The following is a 21,447-nucleotide window of genomic DNA, read 5'->3' on the forward strand; positions in this document are numbered from 1 at the left end:
TTAAAGAAGGTCGGAGAGGACGCTTAGGAGCTATTGTGTCTACTGCTCTAGTGAGTTCATTATTCCATCTTTGTAACAGAGCATCGACAGAATCATTAGCAGACCCAACCCTAAACCCGTCCAAGGCTTCTTGGAATCCTATCAGATCCAAAAACCTCCCCAGGTAGACTAATCTAATAGGTCCTTCACCCCTGCAGAGGTGGGTCATGGTTGTAAGTTATACCTTAACCAGATGGTGGTCAGTCTACGACAATGACAGGAGTCCCCACCCACAGAACACCACCCTGATCAGAGCAAAAGATCAAATTGAGCATGTGACCAGCATCATGTGCTGGACCAGAGACCATATGGGATAGGCCCACAGTCACCATGGCTGCTATGAACTCTTGAGCCACCCCTGATAACCTGGTCCCAAAATGGACATTAAATGCCAGCATGGTGTAGTGGTTAGAGTGCTGGACTAGGACTGAGGAGACCTGAGTTCAGATCCCCATTCAGCCATAATACTAGCTGGGTGACTCTGGGCCAGTCACTTCTCTCTCAGCCTAGCCTACTTCACAGGGTTGTTGTGAAAGAGAAACTTAAGTATGTAGTACACCGCACTGGGCTCCTTGGAGGAAGAGCGGGATATAAATGTAATAATAATAATAATAATAATAATTAATAAAGTCATGGACTACCTCAGATTTATTTTGAACTGACCTGGCATTATACCACCAACAATCCCCACCATTGGCAACTCCAATGCCAACTCAGCAACCAGGTCTTTCAGCTCAGTTAGGGACTCCACTGGGCAGTGGGGTGATCAGTATACCAGCAGAAGTCCCAATCTATCCCTGGTCCCTAGGCTTAGGTACACACATTCAGTATGGGCCAAATCCCTGACAAGGATCCTTGTAAGGTAGATTGTATTCTTATAGACCACAGCCACCCCACCTCCCTGACCACATCCTTTCACCTGCTCTACTACAGAGTAATCCTCTGGGAGAAGCTGGGACCAAACTGGACCACTAGCCTGACCAGGACTATGAAATACATATCAGGTCAGCTCCTTCATCCATAATCAAGTCATGGACTACCTCAGATTTATTTTGAACGGACCTGGCTTTACAAAGTAATAAGGTGAGGTTCTGTGGGTGGGTGGCATTGCTCTCCAAAATCAAAGAGGTGGTAGGCCTGCTGGAAGCAATTACATTTCCAGCAATTAAATTTCTGAATTTTCTTCCCCTATAACAGTCTGCTGGCCCACCAATGCCATATCTATGTTGATTCCCCACCACCTCCATTGTAGCTGCCCCATGGTCACCACCTCCCCATCTCTGTTCAGCCCCAAACTCATACCTGTACCAGGCCTAACTAAGTATTAGGCAACAATGAAGTGAGCAGGAGTCTTACTTCCAGTGGTCCAGGTAGGCCCCAGCCTTCAGTCCCACCCCTGAAGGCTGCCACTAAAGGCCAGCCGCCTGCAGGTGGCCTGCACCAGCAGCTGCTGCCCACCTTAATAAAGACCAGGAGATCAAAAGCTCCAATGGGTGAGGCTCTCACCCCCACCAATCAAGCAGCCTGGCCAGGTGCAGGATATTAAAAACACAATTAGAGTAAGTTCACAAACAGGCTGCAAAGAGGAAGAACAGAGCATAGAAAAGTCTATGATTGTCAGATCTGTTTATTTGTGATTTGATGTTTCAGATCCTTGTGCACTGAGTGTGTGGGATAGAGGAAATCCTCATTGGAACTGCAGATGATACAAAACTGGGAGGGATAGCTAATACCTCAGAAGGCAGGAATAAAATCCAAAGTTACTTTGACAAAATGGAAAACTGGGCTGAAACTAGGAAGATGAAATTCTCCAGAACAAATGCAAAGTTCTGAATTTAGGCAAAAAGAAAAATCAAATGAATGTATAGGATGGAGGGTACTTGGTTTGCATGTGAAAAGGATCTCAGGGTTGGAATTGATCACAAGCTGAACATGCATCAGCAGTGAGATGTAGCTGCCCCCACCCCAAAGGGTAATATGATTTTAGGTTGCATGAATAGATCCATAATTTCCAAATCACTAGAAGTAATAGCATATACCTCTTGCCTGTGGGCTCCCCTTGGGCCTGATCCAGCAGGGCTGTTCTTATGTTTCACTTTAGCTTGCACTGGTCAGACCTCATTTGAAGTACTGTGATGGTCAGGGTGCCGCAATTGAAGATGGATTTTGACAAACTGAAATGGTTTTAGAGGAGGGCTATGAAGATGGCCAGGGAACTGGAAAACAAATCCTATGAGGAAAGGTTGAAGGAAGTGGGTATTTTTAGCCTGGGCGGGAAACAAGACTGAGGGTGGGACATGATAGCGCTCTTCAATACTTGAAGATATGTTACATAAAAGAGGGCAAAGACTTACTCTCTTTTGCTCCAAGAGGGCAGAATGAGATCTAATGGACTTAAGTTTACAGGAAGATAGATTTGGATTAACATTAGGAGAAACCTCTTAATGGCAAGAAGAGTTTGACAATGGAACCAGTTATGGAACCAGTTACCTTAGGGGATGGTGGACTCTCCCTTGCTGAAGGTGTTAAAGCAGAGGATATTGAGGATGCCCTGACCCTGGATTCTCTACAGAAAACTGGGGTTTGGACTAATGGCCTACAAGACCTCCTCTATTTTTTTAACCCTACATCCTACTTTTCCACCAGGGATGAAGATGAAGGAAGCATACAATGGAACAACAAATTAAACAATTTCAGTATGATTGGAAAGCAATAGAACCCAATAACAAGTATAGACAGCACAAAACTAAGAAATATTGAACTGAAGAACCTTATAAAGCTAGCCCCCTCTTTTCACTACATGTCTAAAGATAGCGATTGAGTCTGAGTGCTCATATAGGAGTGAATTCCAAAATATCAGAACTATCACTGAAAATGTTCTTCTACTCTTATGAGGACAGCGGTACTGCCAGCAGTTGTGGCACCTATAGCAATACTACTCTGGTTGATATTAAAGCATGGAGAGATTCGTATGAGAGAAGGAGCTTCCTAAGTTATCTTGGGCTCAGGACTGTTAAGGGCTTGAGAGAGCAAAAGGAAGCCAACTGGTAACCAATAGAATTCAAAGACAACTGGTCATATTTTGACCCTTCAGCTTACTTTGCTTAAAGCCTGTGTGCTGCATTTCAGACCAAATGAACATCTGCATTGAATTGATATAAAACCTTTCATCAACAGAAGAGAAAGGCAGCACAGTGTTACAGAAAGATTGTTTACTAAATCACCAAGTACAAGTTAGGTTTTGCTGGTCTACTTGCATGTTCTCGGCAGCTACTCTATTCTCCAACAGTGGTTCAGGGGCTGGAAGTTGTTGACTGACCGATGGATGACTTAAGTATGATTTTAATTATGATTGGCGCTCGCTCTCTCCTTCTCTCTGTTTTACTATGTGCTGCAATTCTTTTTGGTCTTAATCATTCTGTTTTTATCTCTTTAATGTAAATCACTTTGTGTTGCTGTGTGGCAAGAAAAATGGGGCATAGACTTTTAATAACAAAATATCTCTATAATTACATTGATAGCCCATCTTATGGCATCAGACTGAAGATGCTCAAAGTTATTTAATTCAAAAGTTTAAAAAGTAACAAAAACAGCAAAAAAAGGAAAAAAAGGGAGGGGAACAGACCCAAGGTAGCAAGTTAAAAACCACTCAGAGCAGGGGTGTAACTATAATAGGGCAAGGGGAGACAATTGTCTGGGAGCCCACTGCCTTGGGGGGCCCCCCAGAGGCAAGTCACATGACTGACTCCCCCAGCTGCGCACCCAGCTTCCCTCAGTTGTATTCATCCTCCAAAATTGATGTGAGTGTTAAGACCTGGAGCTACCAGAACAGCATGTCTTTCTCTTGGACCATGAAATGACTTGCATCGTCCACAATTTACAAAACCTTCTTTAAAATAATTTAGTATGATGTTCTATTGTGGCACATAGGATATAAATTTTACTATGCTTTTTGTTACCTCTATTCAGCCTCATTAAGATTTCTTTACTTCATGAGCTGAGCTTCAGTGAGGGGAGCCCCATTTTAAAATCTCGTCTCTGGGCCCACGCCAACCTTGCTACGCCCCTGACTCAGAGCATAGAAATATAACCCAAGGGGCCAGGCAAAATAAACAAATATATTAAAATAACATTGTCACACTAAGAGCTTCACAATTATGAAGTACATGTGCTCAGGCATTGCATTATATGGTATAATTGCATAGCATTACATAATCCCTGCTTGGTACTCTCTCTTCAGACTGGCATGTGTGGCTCGGAATCTCTTTTCCTTTCTGTACCAGGCAAAGATCTTTTTGTTTAGTTAGATCAGGGTTTTACAAATCCCAGGTGCCTAGGAGTCATGGTGCCTATAAGTGGCACCATGATTAGGATATTCAGAGGTAAAATGATTTAATAAAATATTTGCAGCCCTGTTTCTGTACGAAGTAGGTTATTTGTAAAGAGGGTAGAAATAAGCCCATACCCTCTCCTTCCATAATGTCCATCACAAAGTCCTGTAATTTTGTCTGCTGTCTGACTCCTAAATGTTTCGGCTGGTGCCTAGATCCAAAGAAAATTTGTCAAGGTCTGAGCTAGACCTTTAGCTTATTTTTGACTTTTAGCAACAAATTGCTGCTGACTCTTCTTTTGTATTCTGCTGCTATTTTATGTTTTAGGGTAACTTTATGTTTATAAAAATGGTTTTAATGTGATTTTATAATTTTGAACTGCTCAGAGCTCAAATTGAGTTGATTTTTAAAAAAAAAGATCTTTTTTTAAAGATCTTTTAAAAAAGATCTTTGAAGACTCATCTTTTTAACCAGGCCTTTCAACTTTTGTAATGTTAAATATTGTAAATTGTTTTTGTTTTTAGGCTTTTGTATTAGAGTAAGTGCTTTTGTATTGTTTTATGATTGTGAACCGCCCCGAGACTTTGGTTTGGGGCAGTATAGAAATGTATAAAATAAAATAAAATAATTAAATCTTCTGAATAAAACTGAATACATACAATTACAGAACATAGTTTTACCTTGCAGAAATGGTATATACAAAATCTAAAAGACTTGGGTAACATTGCATTGCAAAATATCTTTATTTCTTACAGTGTGAAAATGTTTCCCCCTCATAATTTAAACTGTGAACAACTCTTTTGCTACACCGTGGGCAACTCTTTTGCTACACCTTGATTAAAATTTAATTGGCACTCCAACCTGGTGAAATTATTTTAGAGGTTGGTGGTGATTGGTCCATGGGAAGCGAATTCACCACCCTTAATCTCGATGAAGCTATTAGAGAGGTGCAAAGAGGGTGAGGGGAAACTATAAGGGAGAAATATAACATCACCACAAAGAGAAAATGACATTAGGAGAGCCCTGCTGGATCAGTCCGAAGTTCCATCTAGTCCAGCATCCTGTTTCCAGCAGCTGTTATGGAATAATTTCTGAGAGCTACATGGAGAAATATTTAGTCATCAATGTCCAGACTGTCATGATTATCACAATCCTCTTCTTTTTTTTCCAGATCAGGAGCTAATGATGAGCAGAGTGACTCCCCCAAAGTAATCCTGTAGGTCACACTGAAATAAATCAAGAAGCACATTGACAGAGTAATGTACTTTCCAGTGCCATAAGGACATTATTGTTAAAACCTTTTATTTCACTTTGGGATGACCCAGTAAGAAAGTGAGTTTATAACTTTGGAACACCCTCTGGCCTGGCTCACTGTTAGCTGGTGCACTATGCATAAAAGGATAGGAATTTGATGACAGTGATTGTGTCTGCATTAAGAAGCTGAGACTACAGATGCTGTTTCTTCCAGCCACAGAAACAGACTTGTCCTTTTGGATTGGGTCCCATACATTCAAAAGGGTGCCATGTGAAATAATATATTCCCATCCAGCATCCAGGGATTTTGTCTTTCTCCAGCAAGCTGAGCAGGTGGAGGAACAGGTTGCTTCATGAAACTGTATGCCAGGATGTCTTCTCATTTCCTACTTAAATAAGATGAATACTGACATTGGCAGCACTTGTTGAATATAGGGGAGGGGAGGACACTGTACCCATTCACCCTTTGTCTCAATAGGTAGTCAATGAGATGCTTCACACGATTGGTGTGAAGCGCCAGATGGGGTTTGTGATTCACCTGCATTCCCCGTACACGAGCAGTTGCTCATTGCACGGTGGCCAGATTGGCTGCCCAGACGAGCAGGTGCTCCGATTGGGTGCTCCCGCGCCCGGCCACAGCTTAGTTAGGAGCTCCGGGGGTCAGGGGAAGAGGAGTGTCTCTGTGCGATGTCCTGGTCCCCTAAACCCCAGGAAAGTACCGCCCGAGTGCATGGTGCCTTCCTGGGGTCCCCTCCCCCCCCCAGTGTGTCAGCCATGGCTGACACGCGATCAAATTAACAAGGTTAATGGAACACTCGCTCCATTATCCTTGTTTAGGGTAAGGGGTAGTTAGTCAGCCAGAGAACCACTGGGCTTGCCTGTGACCCCGGTGGTTCTCACAATGCTCGAAACCTGGCTAAAGTAGCCCAGTCCGGTTCCGAGCAATCGTGTGAATAGCTTAAATGTTGTCAGGGAAGAATGGTTTCCCTGAATGACTTTTCATTAAGTGTGTTATGGCTGGCCCAGTCCCCCACCTTCATCACAGAAGAAGCCTATGCAATGCCTGTGTTGATTGCTCGTGCTGAAAAAAAATGCAAAGCTGTTCTCTAGTTTGTTCAAAGTTTTGCTTCTCTGTTTCTCCCAAGGATTCACATAGCCCTTACTGCCACTCCCTGCCCTTGATTTTGACTTTCTTGCCCTTATGCCCACTTCCAGAGGAACCACGTGTCTCTGTATTTTGGGAGGCTTGAGCAGTTGTTTCCATAATCCAGGGTGGCACAGCCTAATCAAAGCTGAGAAGCCCTGGATCACTTTGGAAGAAGATCAGATAATGTGACCAGCTGTAGTATGATATGAGGTGCTGGGCCCTGGTGCATGGCTGCCTCGTACTCAGGCCCAAGGAAGGGATTACTTTCTGCTGTAACCATTTTGCTTGCATAGTCTTGCATGGCTTCTTGTCATGAGTGTTCTAAACATCCCTTCCCCCACCTCCAAGAATGTTTTGCCCCAATTGATACTAGTGGGAAATGGCCATAGTGGGCTGGGTAATTTCAAAGCAGGCTGGCTGGCATTCTACTGCCAAACAGCAGCTTTGTCTCTGCAGCTCAGCAGAGTAGCGTGACTTGTGCTTTCAGCTTCTGACAGGTCTCAGTTAACAACTCCCTTTCTTTTGTAGAAATGGGTTGCAGAGCGGCAAGTTAAGGCATGACCCACATTTTGAAAGAGGGAATTTTTGTTTCTCCTGTAGTTTCATGAGAAAGTCCCACTCTAAGTAAATATACACAGAGGTTCATTCTCAGCAGCAAGAGGCAGGCAATTTGTGTTGTGTGGGTGTGTATGTAAATAGAATGTGTGTACATCTGCACTGCAAAGCAGCCTTCTGGAGAGCTGTGGCCTTCCATGGAGTCCATCTGGAGCCATTTTTGATGTGTTACTTATTTATATTATTTTTACCTTGTGCCTTCAGTGGAATTACAAACATATTAAAACCATTTAAACAATGAAAGAACCAAGTAGCAACAACAATTTTTTTTAAAAAAAGTAGAAACCAGATAGAAAACAAAGCAACATCAACAGGAACTAGTGCTGTTGTCGAAGCTCTCAGTTCCTGGCTTCATAAATTCCTCTGTGCAGCTTAAAGTAAATCTGCTTTGGATGCAACACAAAGCCATAGAAGCACATTTTAATATTTATAACCAGTGCTGTTCATAGGGATATTATTTATCCTTGCAACAAGGGGCTGACGATTAACAGAGGGATTCTCCCAAAGTAATCCTCTGTCCCAAACCGAAGTAGGATTTGTGGCAGGTGACTCAGTGGGAGATCACATGCTTTGTGTGCAGAAGGTCCCAGGTTCAGTCCCCAACCATCTCTAGATAAAAGGGCTGGGAACGAGCTCTAAATGAGCTAGGCCTAACGTTCTACACTTGTTTGGCCCTGCATGTGTGTTAGCAGCTACCAGGTGCCCCTCCCCGTCTGGATCAGGATTGCAGCATGGGGAGTGGGTATTTAACTCTTTGCCTCGTCATGGTCCCAAGACAGATCCCCTGCTGTATGGTTGCAGTTTGTCTCAAGAGGGACGCTGCCATTGGCACCAGCTAGTTTGCATAAATTCCCAACTAGGGATGTGCACGAACTGATGTTCGGGGGGGGGGGGGTGATTGGGAAAGCTGCAGTTGGAGAGGGATGACTGTATCACCCTCTCTAGAAGAGACAAGCTCACCTCTCCTGAGTCACTTGGGCTACTCAACATTAACACTTCCAACTTGTCAGGATCCAGTTTTTCATACTCATGTATAGCAGCACATGATTCAAGGATTTAACTGCTGCTCCTGCATGGGATGAAAAAGAAAAGCAGGCCTGGATGTTGTCGTCATTTTGATGATAACTGCACTCTGCAACAGTCTTTCCAAGCTGCTGATTATGGATTATCCTCATATTTCAGATTAGGGTGGTTAAGACTCAGAGATGGTGATCTAGAAATGAGAAATAGAGGTAGATGTCATCTCACTCTTGATTATTATATCCGCCCCCCCCATTAATTGATATAGATTTAAAAAGAACTGGTGAAACAAATGCAACTATTAGGTTGTGATACTGATAGTAAGGCTTGAGGGAAGACTAGGACTCAGTTAGAGTAACTGCTTGGAGGATGGGCTTCTCCAAATAAAGAAGAAAGCCTGAGGGAATCTTTGTGGCCCAATCCAGAGTGAGGGGCAAGGTTTATTGGACAACAGCCTATAGAGGAGTAGGGGAGGTGTGTATTAGTGTTCAGTTCTTCCCTGGAGGCCTCGGAGTGATCAGCAACTATTGTAGGGAAAAGAGAGAGTATCAGCCTTGGGTTGGGAATCAACTGGGAGTTCCTTACCTGGAAGTATTTATGAAGGAGAGGGACCAGTTTAGCTAGATGCTTCTAGGAATTTATCTTTAAGTGCTTGGATCTGACTGCATGGTTCTTGTAGTTCAGGCCTGCACAACTCAAATGACCTGCTGGGCCAAAACTGACCGTGACTTGGTTCATGGGGGCCAAGGTCAATTTTTAGGTTGCTGATTATCAAAGTAACACTAAATATCAATCAATTAATTAAATCAAATTAAAGTGAAATTAATTAAAATGAATTTAATCAAAATTTAAATTTGAAGCTCTGGCATTAAATTAAAATAAAATGAATTGAATTAAAAATTCTAATAAAATAAATTCAATACAATCTGTACAAAATACATAACAATAAAATGCATTGTTCTTCCTTTCCACCTCTGTCAAATCATCACACTTAACACGGAGCACTTTTAAGGGGGGAAAAATAGAGAAATTTTTCTATTAATTTTTGATAAGAAAGTTACACTTTGATCTTTCACCACACAGGCTTTTATGAGGGAAAGAGAGCAGTGAGACGAGGAAAGAAAGGGGCAGGCTTGGCTTGAGAAAGAGAATGGGGCAGACTTGGAGGAAGAGAGAGCGAGAGAAGGAGAACACGGGGCAGGCTTGGCTTGAGAAAGAGAATGGGGCAGACTTGGAGGAAGAGAGAGCGAGAGAAGGAGAACACGGGACAGGCTTGGCTTGAGAAAGAGAATGGGGCAGACTTGGAGGAAGAGAGAGCGAGAGAAGGAGAACACGGGACAGGCTTGGCTTGAGAAAGAGAATGGGGCAGACTTGGAGGAAGAGAGAGCGAGAGAAGGAGAACACGGGACAGGCTTGGCTTGAGAAAGAGAATGGGGCAGACTTGGAGGAAGAGAGAGCGAGAGAAGGAGAACACGGGACAGGCTTGGCTTGAGAAAGAGAATGGGGCAGACTTGGAGGAAGAGAGAGCGAGAGAAGGAGAACACGGGACAGGCTTGGCTTGAGAAAGAGAATGGGGCAGACTTGGAGGAAGAGAGCGAGAGAAGGAGAACACGGGGCAGGCTTGGCTTGAGAAAGAGAATGGGGCAGACTTGGAGGAAGAGAGCGAGAGAAGGAGAACACGGGACAGGCTTGGCTTGAGAAAGAGAATGGGGCAGACTTGGAGGAAGAGAGAGCGAGAGAAGGAGAACACGGGACAGGCTTGGCTTGAGAAAGAGAATGGGGCAGACTTGGAGGAAGAGAGAGCGAGAGAAGGAGAACACGGGACAGGCTTGGCTTGAGAAAGAGAATGGGGCAGACTTGGAGGAAGAGAGAGCGAGAGAAGGAGAACACGGGACAGGCTTGGCTTGAGAAAGAGAATGGGGCAGACTTGGAGGAAGAGAGAGCGAGAGAAGGAGAACACGGGACAGGCTTGGCTTGAGAAAGAGAATGGGGCAGACTTGGAGGAAGAGAGAGCGAGAGAAGGAGAACACGGGGCAGGCTTGGCTTGAGAAAGAGAATGGGGCAGACTTGGAGGAAGAGAGCGAGAGCGAGAGAAGGAGAACACGGGGCAGGCTTGGCTTGAGAAAGAGAATGGGGCAGACTTGGAGGAAGAGAGAGCGAGAGAAGGAGAACACGGGACAGGCTTGGCTTGAGAAAGAGAATGGGGCAGACTTGGAGGAAGAGAGAGCGAGAGAAGGAGAACACGGGGCAGGCTTGGCTTGAGAAAGAGAATGGGGCAGACTTGGAGGAAGAGAGAGCGAGAGAAGGAGAACACGGGGCAGGCTTGGCTTGAGAAAGAGAATGGGGCAGACTTGGAGGAAGAGAGAGCGAGAGAAGGAGAACACGGGGCAGGCTTGGCTTGAGAAAGAGAATGGGGCAGACTTGGCAAGAGAGAGAAAGTTTTAAAAGAAACTTGTTGGAAATAGCTACCCCACTGCACATGATCTGCATTACGGAGAGCTTCTCAGCCCCAGGAAATCACTAATCTGCTTCTGAGATAAGAACAGGGGAGGGGACTCAAGAATGCAACTTGGCCCTTTCTGCTTTGTTGGCCAAACACTTACTGCACATGTGGCAAGGGTAGGCTGCTGCAAATGTTCCGAGGCGCTGCAGCAGTGGCTGACCTCAAAGGTGTTGTGGGAATTGAGGCTGATGTCCATGAAGGCCAGAGGGGAGCCCAGGCAAGGGAGAGTCCTGGTTGGGGAAGCCGGGCTCTCCGCTTCCTCAGAAGCAGGTGAAGAAGGGCTCACCGAGGAAGAGGAGGAATGCGAAGGTGATATGGCAGGAGCAGTGGCCCCTGTCAAACTGCAGCTCTTCAGTGGCTTCTCGAGAGCCACCACACTGCTCCCTCCCCCACTGCCCTGGGCCCCCAGCAGGAAAAAGGCGCAGCCCCCGTTGTGGAGCTTCTCTTTCCCATGCTCCGGAGCTGGCGGCCCAGGCAGGTCCTGGGAGCTCGGCAGGTCCTCTTGAGGCGGCAGCAGCAACAGGAAGCTGCCTCTTGCCAAGTAGCGCTGCAGGTGGGCCCCGGTGCCCTCTTGGCTCCCATTCCACTCGCTGTCCTTCTCCGATGCCGCCGCCTCCTCCTGGCACAAGGGAAGCAAGGCTGCTCCAGCTAATGAGAGAGGCACAAGGTGTGTGTGCGCGCACCCAGGCAGGATACACGCGCTGGACTTGTACCCGCCTCGCTCTCGCTGGCCTGCTGGGAGCCAGAGATTGGAGAGGGGGCGGGAAAGTGAGCAAGGGAAAAGGAACGGCTCCTCCACCTCGGGGGAAAGCCGCGCAGGCGCTCCTCGGCCACATGGTGGCTAGCGTTCGGTTAAGAAAAATATCACGGAGGTTCGCAGCAGGGAGAGGCAGGGAGAATGGCCCAGTGGGCCAGGAAAAAAGGCCTTGCGGGGGGCCGCATGCTGTGCAGGCCTGTATGTAGTTCCTGGGGAAAGGAGTTTCTTGAATGGAAGCAATGATGGTTGATGCCTCTATAGTTTTCCTTATCATCCAATTTTGAATAAATCCTTGTTGTTAAAGAGTGTCACTCCTTATTGGGTGCTGCCCTAGTCACATGGCCCTGAAGGTCTAAGATTGCTCAAGTCTTTCTTGTAGGGAGGAATTTTCCAGTTTACTCTCCCAGAATATTCGCTTGGAAGGATAAATCCTTCTAAGATACTTCCAGCAAAGAGGACTGATAGAAAATCAGCCCCATTAATGAATGCTTGCAGCTGTGCAGCCAGCACTGGTTGAAAGTTATGTTGAACCTAATTCATTTGGTAATACTTACCTGCTAGATCCTCTACTGATAAATTACTGCAGTTATATAACTGTGTTACTGAAATGCTCTGTATTCTGCATTTGCTTTTGTTTGTAATGTTATTCTCTTATTTTTTTAAAATGTTATATTATGAAATTTTTTCAATAAAAATATATTGGGTGTGGGGAAAGAAAGTTATGTTGAACATCTGAATCTAGGAGGACTTCATCAAAGAGAGATAGATTGGTTACTAAGGAAACCATGAAGCTCTTCTCACAGTCGGTGAGAAGAGCTTCTCGGTGGTCTGTGGGAAGAGCGCAGATGAGCACCCACAGATGAGCACCCACCCCCTGGAGCCCCAATAATGCACTGTGTGAGTGCGAGGGTGCATTATTGGAAGCCCTCCCCCCAAGTGTGTCCACCGCGGCTGCAAGCAGCCGCAGCAGACATACAATTGGAAAGCCTGGTTTTGGGGTGCCCTTGCACCCAAAACCTGGGTTAAGTGGCGGACTACTTAAGAGGGCCCGCTGCCGCACCACCGTTGGAAGCCACGTGGCTCCTGGTGGTTCTCACGTGCAGCAAAAACTGGGCTGGGCTCCCTCAGCCTGGTTTCTGCTGTGCATGTGAATAGCCTCCATAGCTAATCCATCCTGCAAAGAGGCTTTGACCCCATTCAGACATAACACCAAACCAGAGGAAAACATGTCACAGGTTTGAGTTTGTGATCGTCCGAAAGCATGAAGTTGCAGTTTCATCGTCCAACCTCAGCTCCATTTTTGCTTCCATACCTGAATTTGAACCCTCAGTTTGTAGTGAGTTTCACTGTTTAAAATGGAGGTTAGAAGGAACTATTGTGTCGTCTTAATTCTGCCACCCACTATAACCTGGGTTTTGTGTGCAAGCTCCTCCCACCACCATAGAGAGGCTGGCTCAGAGTAGCCTATAAATACATCTGTTCTAGGGTGGCTGCATTTCTTGCCGGCTGCTTCTCAGAGCTGATGCCTGTCCTCTGCCATTCCCTTGCTCCTCCTGCCACTGCTTTGCAACAGGGGTGCTGTGTTCCTGAAGTTCCTGCATTTAAAGGGACAGAATGGATTGGAGAAAGTATGCTTTAAATAAAAGATGGGGAATAGACACACGTGCAAGGAGCCCAATCCAGCCTCATTTCTGGGGCTCTCAGATATTATCAGTGGAGTGTGGTTTCTTTGGTCTTAATGTACACAAAGGTGTGTGTGAGGGAAACAGACCAAGGGACATGCCAAGGGTGAAGACACTGGTTGCTGGACCACAGAAGGGCTGGGGCTGCTCATCTGGTATTCCAGGAACAGATCTTATTTACTTCCTAGGAGGGGATAGGAGGCAGGCAAAGGATCTTGTGGATTCACTGTAACCAGGGGTGGTAACAGGCTCTCAGACCTGGGCAAAGCTGTGAGAAAGACCCAACACAATCTCATCCTCATGCCGGCTTGCTGGTTGCTGCCAAGGGTCTTAATCTTTTAATGAAAGGGCCAGTCCACTGGAGAAAACAGAAATACTAATGTGTTTCAGTTCTCTGTTTGACTGTACTCTCATTAGATAAACCTTCCAACTAGTGTGGGAAGGGCACTGGTTAACAATAGAACTCATGCTCCTCACCTTCCTCCTTCCATCCAACCCTTCTGGACTTAAAAGTAGTCCAGGCCACGTTGGGTGTTTTTTCAGTGGGTTGGGTTGGCAGACAGGGAGAGATCAGGGATGAATCCTACAGCCCAGATTAATCAGTACTGGCTGGGCCCAGCACTGTGACAAATGCAAATCAGTCATGTGTTTGTATAGTATTACTAGCAAAAATGCCCTTCATATTGGCAAGAGATCTCTGGGGTGCTTTACATACTATGCGTAAGCCTGTGGGTGGGTTATTGGATTGTTTGGGAGTCTGTTGTACAGTGCCTTGTTTTCATTTAGGAGATTAACAAATAATAACTATTAACTGCAACTTAGTCAAGCATTTTCAGCTAGATGCCATGGACAGTCATGATATGTACTGGAATAAATCGTGGCCTCTCTTTTCCCCAAACATCATCATTATGGGCATGTTAAGTGAACCAAAATTTGGCACCTCTATAGCAGATAATGATTTCAGTTACAGGAGCATAGCAATCTCCTTCTGTTAGCACTCCAGCACCTTCTGTTCAAGCTGTTGATGTGGCTGTTGATGTCAAATACCTACAGGTTGGTTGACTATTCAATAGCCAGAATATTAAAAGGACATACAGCACTGTAAGCATCCTGCACTTCTTTGAAAATTTGCATGATCTGTAAGTGGAACACACAAATAATTGAGGTATGTGCACCAGTAGAATCATAGCCTTGCCCCTGTCCAACTCACCATCACCAGTACAATTTTTTACAGTGCAATATGAGGTCCAAGGCTCACAAGTAGCTTACTGGACCACGGTAGGGAGGGAAGAGAGGCATACTTGCACCCCAGAGGTCTTTTGTCAATATGAAGGGCATTTTTGCTAGTAATGCTACAAAAACACATGTAAAAAATCACATGAGAACAGCTGTTATCACAATCTGTTGGAAAAATGAAGGACTGGTTTTGCTCTGTCCTCCCGTCTTGGGTACTGGCAGTGGTAGTTGATTTTCCTCTATAGCCATAGCCATGCTGAGACAGGGAGAAGTTTGTTTTAGTTAACAGAATCACGGTTTAAAACTTGCATTTCACCAGTCTGCGTCTCTGCAGTGCCCTGTGTGAGGTGACCTAGCCCTGCCTTAAAACATGCCTGACACATCCTGCCCTGCCCAAATGACTTGGGATTTAGAAAAAGGGAAACAGAGCCCTCAAAACATGTCCAGATCCAAATGGAGCATAATTTACACCTCAAGGGACTGCCTCTTGATTTCTCATGCCACCCACACATACATAGCTCAAAGGAGCACTTGGTCACATAACCACTAGGGTTGCAAGGGCCAGTTCTCATGTAGAAACATGCTGAAGAATCTGCAGGAGGAAATTAGGCAATGAGGGAAGAGAATCACCTTTGTTTTCCTTATCATCACTCAAGCTGCCCTGCATTTCCATTTCACCCCCTACCGATTTTCCACTGTGCACCCACAGTGAGTTAGTGAGAAAGCAGAAAGGAAGCAGTTCAAGAGTAAAGTTCTAAATTACCGTGTGTGGTTTTTTACGTATCTGTTTCTGACCAATACAGATTCAAACAGAGATGGTGCATGCAATGCAAACAGCTGTGTGGCAACGGAAGTGTAATGTGAGATGTGTTCTCTGCTAAAATCCTAAAGGTTTGGTGAAAATGATTGGTGAAGTTAAAGTACAAAATCCTAAGAGAAATGTTGAGATGAAAGATGTGCAAATCTGTTTATTTTTTACAGACATTTCCACCTTCCTGCCTAGTGGCATTGCATGTTTTGGACCCTTGTCAACAGAAATGCATATGCAGTTTTGCAAACTAGATTCAAATAGTAGTTGTACATCACATGCAGTTATCCATAACTGCACACACTATTCCCTATTCAAAGGTACAGACAGCAGCACAAATCTGAATTGCTTTTCCCTCTTGTACATACAGTTGGCATAATTGTGAAACAGTTATACAGCTGAGCCACTGCTTTGCCTTTATTCTCCCCCACCCCTTTTTCTTTTGCAGACCCAGCATTGGTCAAAAGATCCACAACCACTAATCTGTGGTTTTCACTCTGACAGTGGAAAATCACTTACATTTATAGCACCCCTGAAAGCATCAAGAGGAAGGCAGACCAGCCAAGAGTTTTGCAATCTCGCCGATCATCTTGGGATCAGTTTTATAAGTTCAGTTTCTATGGGCTAGGCACCCACGCAGACAATAACAGTTTGTTCTGGTCACATGGCATTCAAAGACAGGTGAGAATACCTGAAAGTTTTGGGTGAGTGCAGAGAAGTGTCTGCCCTTGACTTATCTGAAACAAAAGACCTCCCTGAAAGACTTAGCTGAAAACACATGGTTTTCTTCTGGGTTGAGGCAAGGGGAAGGCAGGAGAAAATAGTGCCCTGTGGATATATTGTGTAGATACTATTAGCAGGCAGTCTTCTCTTCACCACCTTTCCTTTGACTTTGCTAAGAACTGATGACTTGCCATTTAGAAACTTCAGCTGAGGCAGGCATCCGATGCTACGGAGAGATTGGATCTTGCATGGCTCAAATAGTTCTGTCAGTCAGGGGCTAGACAAGTGGAAAATCCACCTGCAAAAGGGAAGGTTCCCCTCTGCTGAGTCATGCGTGTTCTAGAGGGAGTTTGAGTTCTGGTTGGACCAAAAAACCTGTTAATGTATGAAGACTATGCAAGGCCACAATGGGCTTTAACCTCCAGGAATGCACGTTGGAATGCAATCAAAGTCCGGAATTTGTAATTCTCCAAATATGCTGATTAATGTCCTGGCCATCATCTGAATAGCCACCTCATCTACACTTAATCTGAGTCACCTGAACAGGGAAGCTGAAACTAAAGGCAGGCGTACACGATTGCCACTAACTCAGTAAGCTAGAAAACGGAGGATTCTGAGAATTGATCTGACATTCTCCCGAGATTCTCTGCCCACCTACATTTGAAGTTGGGAGAGGAATTTGGGGAGAATGTTGGATGAACCTTGGGACTCTGGTGTGGGAAGGACTGGGCAGGTTCAGATGTCCCATCTGCCGGGAGCTTATGCTTGCCAAGAACGTGGTTCCCAGCTTAATAACTTGGTGGTGATCATGTGAACCAAGAGTTTTCCTGCCTTTGGAGATTTCAACCTAGAAAAACCTATAAAAGGTGCTGTTGTTCTCAGCCAGTTGTTTAATCATTCTATTCCTGAGAAATAAACTTCTTCAGAGGTAGAATGGCCTGCTACTATAGCTGGGATATGGCAGCATGAGTTGCCACTTCATTGCTCCAGAAGATCACCCAGCCAGGCACCTGCATTTGCATCCCCTTTCCCCACCTTTTGAGTTGAGTTATTGAGCCGCTTGAGTGGATAGGACTGCAAAGTCGAAACACATCTGAAACCACTAGCTTTGAGAGCCCCAGTCTTGGCTGCTGCAACTGTACCCCACTACCTTGCCCTCTGCTGGGAAGACCTGAAGAGGGATCCCAGCTTTCCTGCTGCACATGGGTGGGAAGCACTCCTTTGGTATCACACATGAGACAGCTGACTAAGGGCTGGTTCTCATGATCAGACCCATAGCTGATAAACAAAAACCTGAGATCCCAGTGGAATGTGCTGTGTGAGCCCAAAAAAATAGGCAATTGCCAGTTGGCAGTCTCTGCGATTCACTTGGGATTCATAGCTGGAGTTCAGATCTAAGATTACCAATTCTGGGTAAATGCTGGTTGACATGCTGATTGCCAGTTTCTCCCTAGTTCACACAGCACACTTTTTGAGGAGAGTGTGTGCTGCCAAAATCTCAGGATTTCATTTACTGGCCATGATGGATCTGATCATGCGAACCAGCCCTGAGAAAAGGTAGCAGACCCGTTTCTCTTCCAACCCTGTCTTTTAAACTTCTATCTCTCTCCACACACCCCTGTTGCCTGCCTACTCTCCTTTACTCTCTTTGTATATGGCTTGCACAGCCATCACTCCCTTGCTTCCCTCTCCCCCTAGTAGAGTCTGAGGTAACTGTTCATATTCCTTGTGCTACCAAAGTTGCCAAATATTTCCATTTGCAGTGTACTTCTACTAAGTCAATAAACCATTTCTTTGTTTTGAAGCCTTGCCTCTGAATCCATTGATTCAAGGTGTACCCTAATGCTGACATTTGCCCGTATCTAGATTATGAATTCCTTGTTATGCACACTTGAAAAATTGGTTTTTAGAACTAACTCTTACAACTCAGATAAAAGCAGAGATACAGACTTGAGTAACATAGTGTGCCTGAGCAAGTGTGGTGACAATACTTTTTCTGTATGAAGGAACCCAGGAAAGCATAACCACACAAGAGGTGATAGTCTTAATGGCTTTTGACTGTGTAAGTATAGGTATTTCTCTGGAGCAGCTTTCCCCTTACCATTATTGTGACGCTAGCATTGGTAGTCTTACAACTGCACTGGGTGAGGAGAGGATTTGTTTACATGTGTGTGTGTGTGTGTGAGAGAGAGAGAGAGAGAGAGAGAGAGACTAGGAATTCTCAACTGTAGCCACTCAGTATACTCCCATGGAATTAAAAAGAGATGTTAATTTGACTAGATGGCAAGCAGGTTCTGGTCCAGTCAACATTTCTCTCCAAGGAAAATGTTGACACCCCTCCCACCCCCACTTTTTAAAGGACCACAAGCCCCACAGAGCAATCACATGGCCCTAATTATATCAGTGACCACTTACACCTTTCACACCAGTATAACTTCAGGGTAGCTTAGTCACAGTACTGCGCATCCCAAAACAAGATGAGATTACAAGAACAGTGTGTAAGTGTGTGTGTGTGTGTGTGTGTGTGTGATTCCTGGGAAGATTCAGCTCTACTAGATCCATCGCAGTTCTGCTAGATCCACTGACAGAGCGGCATGCTGATAATACTTCCACGTGAGCCAGTGCTGTAAGGAGCCAATCCATCCTTGGCAATAGGGAGCCACCAACATGACACACAAAACACATAGCCCACCAGACACAAGGATGCTACCACACCTTCCACTCAGCCACAGCAAGAGAGAGAAGACTACTACACCAGGGGGCATTTGTTACCCCACAGTTGACCATCTTCCGCAGACCCAGCCACAGACCCAGACCAGGAACAGCAGCACCACAGATTTCGTGAAAGACACATCAGTGGAGCTGTGCTGGTCATCTCTTACCAGCAGGACTTGTGTGTCCTTGCAAGTCATATGAGAAACAGCATAGTAGTAAGTGTTGTTTGTGCCTGGTGCTAACTGCTACATAACTGTCTGACATGGAGTTTGCAAAGTGACAGAAACTGGTCTGTAGCAAGCAAGTCAGCACCTCACAAAGAATCAGCTGGAGTCACACTGGGCACTGCTGTTGGTCGTGTTGTGGGCTTCCCTTATAGTCTGCATGTCACTGGATGTGTAAAAACTCCTGTCCTCTGCACTTGTTGAAGAGCTGCCCATGGAGAGCAGAGACACACACACAGAAAGTGACATGCAGCAACCAGTGACTACGACACTGTTGGAGATGGAGTTCCACACCTTTTGCACCAACTATCTTAATGACCAGTAGGGGCACTGGGAGCTGAAGTAGCTAATGAGGAGACCTTACCTGTCCCTGCTTTCCTCAGCTCTATGTCCCCTGCTTTGACTTCGCAGGTACTTCCTGAAGTGAGTCAGTCCTCTTCATTTCCTCCTAGAGAGAAGATGGAAACATCTCTCTCTCCCCCTGCCTATTCATTATGCAGCTGATAGAAAGGGTAGGTCTTTCCTATCTCAAATGTACTTCACCAATAAATCAATTTAGTTTAGACTCTGCAGTGATCTCCATGCGTGTTACTTAACTAGCTGCAACAACTAAATTCTACCCTCTGTAACTGGAGTGGTAGCTTCCTTGGTGCTTTGCTAAATAATCACAAACCACAACAGACACATGGTCTCTGTACCTGGATGCATGGTTGGAGATGAGTGATTGTGAGTGGTTCATGTAGTGCCCTTGCTCCAGTTTTAGTCTCCCTCTTTCTGTTGGAGCAGTGATTGAGACAGTACCTTTCTTACCTCTATGCTGACCATGCAAATGGCTAGCACACATGCATGCTGACCATGTGTATGCCGACGCCACGCAGAGGCTGCAGGGAATAGAGCCGCAGCCCATGCGTGGCCGATTGGGGACTGGGCACCGTGGCAGGGTAGCTAGGAGCAGTTAAGGAGCTCCTTACCAGCTCCTTAAGGGAACTGCTCCCTGCTCCCTTTAATTTTATTTATTTATTTATTACATTTTATATCCCGCTCTTCATCCAAGGAGCCCAGAGTGGTATACTACATACTTAAGGTTCTCCTCACAACAACCCTGTGAAGTCGGTTAGGCTGAGAGAGAAGTGACTGGCCCAAAGTCACCCAGCAAGTATCTTGGCTGAATGGGGATTATCTATCTATCTATCTATCTATCTATCTATCTATCTATCTATCTATCTATCTATCTACCTATCTATCATATTTTTACACCGCCTAAAACTTACATCTCTGGGCAGTTTACAAGATTAAAAGCAAAACATTAATTAAAAACAAAAACAAAAAATTTAAAAGCAAGGAATTTAAAACACAATTTAAAATTTTAAAACAATATTCTAAAAACAACATTAAAACAATATCAGTTATTTGAACTTGGGTCTCCCCGGTCCTAGCCCAGCACTCAAACCACTACACCATGCTGGCTCTCTCCATTGAGTCAGCTCGAACGCTGGTGCCTGAGCCGGTTTGGCACTTCCCAGAGGAGGCACCAAACTGGTTCGTGCACATCCCTAGGGCATAGATATATTTTGATAGTGAAATATATTAGCTGAAATTAGCATTTCAAAATAATCATGGGGAAGCTAGAGTATATGAGTCTCCATTTGTTAGAACTTCTTGTTGTTGAAACTCAGTTTCATCTCATGACATAAGCATACTCCCCCCCCCCATGGTGACAGGTGTGCATTTCTCATCAGATAACCACCAGCTTGCCTGCAGACACAGTTGTCAGTGATTGGCGAATTAGTTGCACACTAGGGAAAAGATGGAGTTAACATTCAAATAAAATTCCCAGTCCTGATTCCCACAATTTCATCATCAGTAAACTAAGAATGAGCCAGAGTTAAGTACCTTTAAGTGAAGTTGTTTCCAACGGGAGTGTTAAGCACATAATTAAATGAAACCAATATTTAAAAATGACTTGCATGAGGAAAATGACTCAAAGTTGAAATTAAAAGGAAAAGTTAGGCAATGCTTTTAATTTCAGTGGAACTACTTTGAGTAATTTCCCTCATGTCATCTGCTTAATTTTGCCTGGATTGCATCCTATTTAAGAAGAATTTATCAAAACAAGGCAAGCCACATAACCCCCCACATTGTTTTTATACCCAGAAACATTCCTAGGAAATAATACAAATGTCTCTCTGCCACTTAAGCATCTTGTTCGGACTGTGTTAAAGTATTGAGGAAATCTAGTCAGTGGCATAATTAAACGTTGGACTTGAATAATTTATGTGGGAAGCAATATTATAGAAATGTGCCATTGCACAAACTGTTATGTAGATCACACATGCATCCAATTGCTTATATACACTCAATGCAGTAGAAGATATGGAGACCGTTCTCCTATG

The 21,447-nt window shown here is 44.9% G+C and overlaps 1 protein-coding gene across 4 annotated transcripts in view; it reads left to right on the forward strand.

The window, feature by feature from the left end:
• The window catches only part of NRG2 (neuregulin 2), a 305,841-nt gene that overhangs the window by 92,987 nt on the left and 191,407 nt on the right, over nt 1-21,447 (forward strand). The gene's annotated exons all lie outside the window — the stretch shown is intronic.

This window comes from Hemicordylus capensis, chromosome 4 (genome assembly GCF_027244095.1).
Source record: "Hemicordylus capensis ecotype Gifberg chromosome 4, rHemCap1.1.pri, whole genome shotgun sequence".
NCBI classification, from domain to species: domain Eukaryota; kingdom Metazoa; phylum Chordata; class Lepidosauria; order Squamata; family Cordylidae; genus Hemicordylus; species Hemicordylus capensis.